General features: G+C 38.0%; 1 protein-coding gene and 1 long non-coding RNA gene across 2 annotated transcripts in view; both read right to left on the bottom strand.

Annotated features, from left to right (window-relative positions):
* The window catches only part of ADAM10 (ADAM metallopeptidase domain 10), a 93128-nt gene that overhangs the window by 58307 nt on the left and 27321 nt on the right, over positions 1-7500 (bottom strand). The window lies entirely within an intron of this gene.
* The window catches only part of LOC140322180 (uncharacterized), a 1271-nt gene continuing 1043 nt past the window's right edge, over positions 7273-7500 (bottom strand). Inside the window, exon 2 of the long non-coding RNA XR_011919163.1 lies at positions 7273-7471. This is a non-coding gene — a long non-coding RNA (uncharacterized lncRNA). The remainder of the gene's footprint in view (positions 7472-7500) is intronic.

Genomic DNA, 7500 nt, shown 5'->3' with positions numbered 1-7500 from the left:
TACTTTCATAGACATAATTATATGGTATAACTCTTCAAAAAAGTTTAAAAGTCCAATGAATACATATGCAAAAGACTATTTATCATAGGAGTTCAAAACACATTCCAATGCTCAGTGTTTCCACCCATCTGCTTGGCTTCAATAGCCAGTATTCTGTTCCACGGATATCACAGGGATTTTCTCTAGCATTAAACTTTGGCAAGTCTACCAAAGAGATTTTGAACACAAGCCAAATGCCAATACTAGTAACTACTTATTAAGATGGTACACATTTAACAGCATGGTATAAAAATGATAAAACAACATGGAACACAAGCTAGGGTATTTGGGATAAAAAAAAAAATGAGTGCAACTTTTTTGAGTTCATTTCACAGGCAGGGGAAATTAAAAGAAATAAAAGGTCTGTTTTAATCTTTTAGACTGTTACTAATGAACCCTGCCAATTAAACCCACATTATTATTATTAACAAGATTTATATAGCGCCAACATAGTATGCAGCGCTGTACATTAAATAATTAATGTACATGGGAGCTCACCCATGCCTGGGGACAAACAGATCAGGCTAGAGCTGGAGATAGGAAGTAGAAAAGGCAAGTTTTTTTTTTTTTTTGTTTAATCTGGGGTTTTGTGCTCCCGAGTTGTTCTTTGCCACTGATGCTTTTTTGCCCTCATTTGGAAGGGTGGAAAGAATGCAATATGAGGTTCCCTAACAGTGACATTGTATGCATTCAAAAACTGCAAGATAGCCAGAAAAACAAGTCAATTTTGTTTCTCCATCTGACCAACTTGAAAAACAAGAAATAGGTCCAATAATCATCAGTTTTTAGCAACAGGCAAACTAGGCTACAGCCACCTGGAAAGTTGAGGTAGATGGTGCATTTATTGGTACTGTGACATGGCTACCAGATTGAGGGAGAGACCAAAATAGGGCTTTAAATGAAAAAGGTGGAGTAGCTGTTTACTAGGCAAGCCTACTTTATATCACAAGTTTTGGGCGGCATTCTCCCATCAAATGGAACTATTGTCAGGCAGGTGGATATTGCAGGAAAGGACAGCTAATGTCCCTACTGCAATAACCTTACCTCCCTGGCTATCAAATTGTGTGATTTAGCATGTGCAGGTCAGCAGTGGTTGCAGAAAAACCCAGCTGCCATTGCATGTGGCTGGAATGAATAAACTCCTGCGCCTATAAGAAAGTTACGTCATCCCAGAAGATCAAAAAGAATGAAGATGGCAGTGCTCTGTGATGGAATGGGGATAGGTGGGTAGCATTTGATTAGATATTGATTAGTAGTTAGTACTTTAACAAGGACATATTCAAGCTGGTTATAAAAATCATACACCAATACTGGGTGCCTGCATATATCGTTAACGTTTCAATAATGATTTGATCAGAGGCAGACAATTATGTTGCAGCCTCACAGAAATGGGGATGGTGGGGTTAGTGACTGAGCTGAGAATAGCTGAAAATATTGAACCATATGATATTCATACTAAAACAAACCGCAAAACTTAAAGATGTTAATTATGTTATTATTATATGTTATGAATAACATAGCATATATATGCCATGATTTCTAAGGCATATTCAAAACACACCAGCTCAAAATTTATACTTCGTTGTATTTATATAAATATTATAAAATACAATTTCAATACTAAATTCAATACTATTTTAAGAAAGTAGCATATGTGTAGCTCAGTAAAAGCACAGGTGAGAAAGGAAGTCAAATAAAGTTGGATGCATTCACAGATTTTTTTTCAGTTTTGAACATGATGGTTAGCAAATTCCTTTTTCCTCCTCTGTAAACACTTCCAGACAAAGGGCACAGCTGAGAACATGATTCCCCTTTCCCCGCTGGGAACAAGACTGGCAGAACTGAAGCATCAAAAATTTTTTCTCTCTCTTTTATATTTCAAAGTCAACTGTAAGAAACACTGTTACAAAGCAAATTTTTGCTTGATCAACAATGTTTTAACAGACATTTTACCACAATGGACAGAAATATGGTTTTATCAGAGTGAAGAACAATATACTTACGAACCATGACTAAAATTGTGCAAGACACTGGTGACAATTAGAAGAATCGGCCTTTATTATTTGGAAGAACATAAATTCTAGGAGGAGCAGAGTTCCTATATACATTAAATGAAATAGATGATTGGGCTCAAATTTCCCATCTATGAGGCACATACAGACGCTGCCATCTGTCCATTGCTGGGAAAAACAGATTGCAAAGGTTAGGAAACCTTGCTTGAATGTTAATGTTTAGCCAATTATAACCCAGTGCCAGGTTTCTAGTAAAAGGAAAAAAAGAAAAAAGTGATCATGTTGATGATTAAAAGAAAAGAACACTTTTGCAGCATCCCCTACACATACACACTGACCCCCTTGAAAGAACCCATACTTTAGATTTGGCAATATTCTGCCATTACCTTTAATGGCCTGCATACCAAGCTGCACTGGGCATGCCCTTTCTATCAAAACACAACACCAGGAACGTATGATGGAGCGAGGGGGTAGATTCATCATGATTATAATGGCAATTCCTATGTGAACATTAGCACATGTATTAGTGATGTCCCATTATTCTATATGACAGATCCCCTTCTCTTTTAGCTCCTTCACCGATCCCTGTTAACCGATGTCGATCAGTTGGGCAATAGTCATGTGGAAAGCATGCAGAATGACCAAGAAATCGTTTTTTAATCCCTGCAATTTTCAAAGAAAAAAGTACATAAAAATATAGGGTGACAGACTCAAATACTAAAAGGGATTGCATATTCATTAAATCAATAGAGCTTAAAGCTGCGTACATATTAAAGATTTTCATTGTTTGACGATCAACCATGATGGGGTAAAAATGTGGCGTTAGTACAGGTATCCTACAACATCATTTGTGACACACATCTAATAAATGGCTGACAGCTAATAAGACATTTGTAGGCCCAACATTGGGGTTCCTTCTTCCTCCCCATACAACAGAACAGGCTGCTAAGCGCCCATTTGCTTATACAATCACCTAAAATGATCACCAACAATCAGTTCGAGAATAATTGAGCCTCTATACAATGCTAAAGTGTAACTTATTGCAAAAGACTCAAGTTTGCTTAAATAACTGGATTTAAAAAATACTCCAATTCATAATATAAATCAACATTAAAATTTGAAAGGAAGAGGCCAACCAGCATTGCACATAGTTGTAAATTGAACAAATGAAACTCTCTGAGTGACGGAGAGAACAGAGAGACATTGGGAAGCTTTTCCTCCACCATCCAATCACATTCTGAACTTAGCCATACTGCTTTGACGTGAATGTGGATAAGGAAATATTCAGTCGTTTGCACACTGGCAGAGATTTCTGCATCAGAAACCTGGTTGGCCAGAATTACACATTTTTGGCAGATAGGACTGCATGTACATGAATGTAGAGAAGACTGCATGCTTATGTATTTTGGCTGTGCATATAACATGTCTACGCTTCCAGCCAAGTGACTAATGTAAGAATTGTATTTCTAGATAAATCGGCTTATAAAGACAACATGGGAAATGATAAGATTACCATCTGAAATACTGATAAACCGCTGCAGTAAGGTCATGTTGGTTCACCTAAAAAACAAGTTTTTTTTTTTTTTTGTTTTGTTTTTTATTGAGGACCCCAAGGACAAATCTACTGGCCTAGAACCTCCTTCTCTCCCCAACAATATTGCATAGTCAGAATCAAGAAAAAAGGCTCTTTTAATATATTCACATGCATTTCTTTTATGGTTCTGACCACATATCAACTAAAGATGCTCTCCGTAGGCTCTGGAACAGGTTAGTTTACATCTAATAACATAATATACCATTTTCACATTATCAAACTTAAAGTAATATTCACCTTAAAGTCACACTTTCCCCCATAGTAATTTTTTCTGCCACTAAAGGTCCAAGCATCATTCAGCCCCCTTCTTCCCCGAGTTTAGATCACCATGTACCCATCTATGGCTGTGGCTGGTAAGCGAAAGGAGAAGCAGCACAGTTCTCTGCCTCTTTTTAAAGTATTTAACTTGAAACAAAACATGGTACAAGTGCCAGTATCTGTATCAATTTCTAACAGATTACTGTGTGAATATTTAAAATAAGAAATAGTAGCAATGGGAATAAAGAACAATGCTACATTATTTGTTAGAAAACTGTCAATGGCGTTTTTTCTGTCCTTGCATGCAACATGTATTTACACTGACCACGGAAAAGTAAAGGGCTTGGTTCAATAAATAGGAATAATGATGACAAATGCTGCCAGTGTCACTCATCATTGCAAGGAACAATAACTGAACATGTGTACGACCTGATCCAATGGATTACAAACAAGGCCCGGACACAGACCTATCAACATCCAGGTTAAGGTGGAAGGAAGCCACGTTAAGATTGTGACCAGTCAGGTCCTTTGCTGCATCTGAACATGCAATGTCCCTTCTGCAATAGAACACGCTTACAATTAAAAAATCAGCCGTCCCCATTTCGTTGCAGCACTGCCATCATCTTCCATCTCATGATGATTTAGCTCCCACAAAGGAGTCCGGCGGCCACAGGGGAAGCAAGAATGAGGAGATTTTTGACAGTTGAGAAGAGCAGGCAGGTAGATCAGAATATTTATTGCAGAAGAGATATCGTCTGTGCCTTTCTGCAACAAAGCCCTGCCTGATTGCCAATTCTAAAAGTGGAACTTTAGTTCCAATTTAAGATAGCTCATCTAGTGTCCATGGGAAGCTCTGAGGATTTTTACTAGTATTTTAAGAAATGAGTCGCCATTAGCCAATAGTGATCCTTTATGGCCTTGTTTCAAACCATTTACACAGAATCACTGCTTTAGTCAGAGCAAAGGGCTCACCAGGGTTAAATGTTATTTTCATTTTAAATATAGCAACTTGAGCAAATGAGCAAAATAATGTACATGGCAACTAGATCTAGCACCATTTAGGTGCAAATAATTTCACTCTGGTGCAGAGCTCTCACAACTTGGAAATATAATATATATTTTTAAAGCAGAAAAGATGGACTTTGAGTTATACACAAGTTTTAAGGTTTGGCCTTCACTAAAGCCGCTTACTGAAGAGCCTTTCATCCAAGATTTATAGAAAAATATAGTATTAAAAATAAAATTGTTGCCTGGAAGTGAAAGTTAAGGTGAAAGCAAACCAAGCGTTGCCTGGAGAGAAAGTCCTAACTCATCATTCACAGCCATGCTATTGTTTCACTGGCATTTTAAATGCTGCCAGTAAGGAGAATTCCTTTGCTTTATTTCGGGCAGTTAAACCTTCTTGATATATAGGGCGAAAGGAGGGGAAAAAAATTACAAGCTCTGCAAAACCTTAGAACAAAAGCAAATTGCCAACAGCCCTCAATGCCAGCACAGGAGACCATTCATTGAGGAAATGAAAGGGAAACTTCATAGGAAAACACCATGCATGCTTACAATCTGAGCCCAACATTTCATAAAAATATCACGGGCAGCAAAGATCATACCTAATTGTCTCAACCACTGATGTACAAAAGCATCTGCAATTGATATACTTCAAGTAGAGATTAAAGGATATATACTCTTTAACAAAACTAAGCCTTAAAAGCAGAGCCATAGAAGAATTCAAAACATAATGAAACATCACACAGCGAACCAAGTTAAATAACTCAAATGACTTTATTTCCTCAGCTTGTGGCCCTGTTGGTACATGAATCTCATCTCCTGGCCATACAACAGACCATACAATAGTGCCATATTGAAATCATTTACTGTCTTTTCCCGTACAGCCACTACTGTCTGGGGTTCAATATACAAGCAGCACACATGAAAGTGTTGGTATCATGCAAGCTTACAGTGCTCAACCCAGAAAAGATATTGTAGGCCCCTGTATTGTAACCAAACTCATCAGTAACCACCCAAAAACAGCCGGGTGGTTGCTGAAAATCGCCGGGTGGTGCACCCAGCTAAAAGCGGCTGGGGAGAACACCGAGCTATTTCTGCTGGGGTAGAGAAAACATCACTACAGCATAGTGAAATGTAAATGCCAACATTTCTATAATGCCAACAAAACCATGAAGAACCCTGGAATGCTCAGACAAAGAAACCTGCTGCCCCTCTATTGGAATACAAGGCACGGTTCTGCTTTAAAAAAAACTCTGCAAAATAAGCAGGCTCCAAAATGTAACCATATAACCTTTTTCTTTCTACTGCAATTCCTTGGGAGCTCCGCTGGAAACTCACCTGTCAGTTCAAATATCCTCTCCGATTGCTGATAAAGGTAACTTCAAGTGTCAAATGCAGGTGAACTTCTTATCAAAGAAACCATCCTGTGCACACTGCTTGATGAAATCAATCGTGTTAACCTCTGCATTGCCAGACATTCAAGGTGACTTTATGGAGACATCCCAGGCCTGAATCATGTCATTAAAATCAAACTGTTGACTTAGGCATTAAGTGCGGGCATCTACAGGCACATATCTGCAGCACCATTCATTCCCCCTCCGCTCTGCCAGACCATTCTGACCAGCAAGGCTTTGCCGCTTTCTGATCACTGTAGCCCATCCTTTCCTACGTCCTTCAAATTCCCACTAAATTGTGTAGAAATCATATTGATGGGTCAATGAAAAATGGGATGTGGAAGGTAGCTGCAAACTCTAGCAATTACAGTATGTGTAAGACTTCACATGGCACTCTGGTGAAGCAAAAGTACCTAAAACTTTTGTCAAAATATTAGGTTACCCAAAATATTATATGCAATATAAGCAATAATGCATGTACACAGTAATGGGAATATACTTCAAATTTATTCTGATCCTCAGGCGCATAATTAAATACACAAGTTAAATATAAAAAAGGAAGCTGTAATTCTCACACACACTTTAAAGAATGAAGACACAATCTAACAAAGTGCAAGTGAGAAAACACATGAATAAGTTACCAGGTATCTCTTCATAACCACAGGATGCTTGGCTCTCCTCCTGCACCCCTCAGGATTTTTCTCTGATTAAATGTACAACTACAACTACAGCTACCAGCTATACCTGTTTCTAGGGAAGAATAAGGCTGCAGAAAATATTTTAAGACTTCAAACTGCTGAGACTGGATCAGTCAGATAAAGGGAGCAAAATAATAGTTATTGCAGAAAGGTGAAAATATTCTACAAATACGACCTCACAATACTATTCCAGAGATCCATACAGATGAGTACTTGGTATACAGAGATGATCTATAGTATACTTGGCATGCTCTATTTTCTATATAATAGCATTATTCTTTTTTTTTGTGATTTTATTAAAATCTAGTCTACTGTAGACAGTAATGGTACCAATAAATATGACATGATATTCTCTGGATTCTGCCATTTTTAAGCTGGTGTCATACATATTCACTCCCTGTAGCTGCAGAAGGAATTTGACTGGAATAAGAAGCCTTGTCCTATCGCTTACCATATATTCTTTCCTATCGCCTACCGCATATTCTGTCCTATCACTTACC

The sequence above is a fragment of the Pyxicephalus adspersus genome, chromosome 2 (assembly GCF_032062135.1).
Source record: "Pyxicephalus adspersus chromosome 2, UCB_Pads_2.0, whole genome shotgun sequence".
Classification (NCBI taxonomy): domain Eukaryota; kingdom Metazoa; phylum Chordata; class Amphibia; order Anura; family Pyxicephalidae; genus Pyxicephalus; species Pyxicephalus adspersus.
Note: the sequence above shows the minus strand (reverse complement) of the source record. Positions and strands in the feature narration are given on the sequence as shown.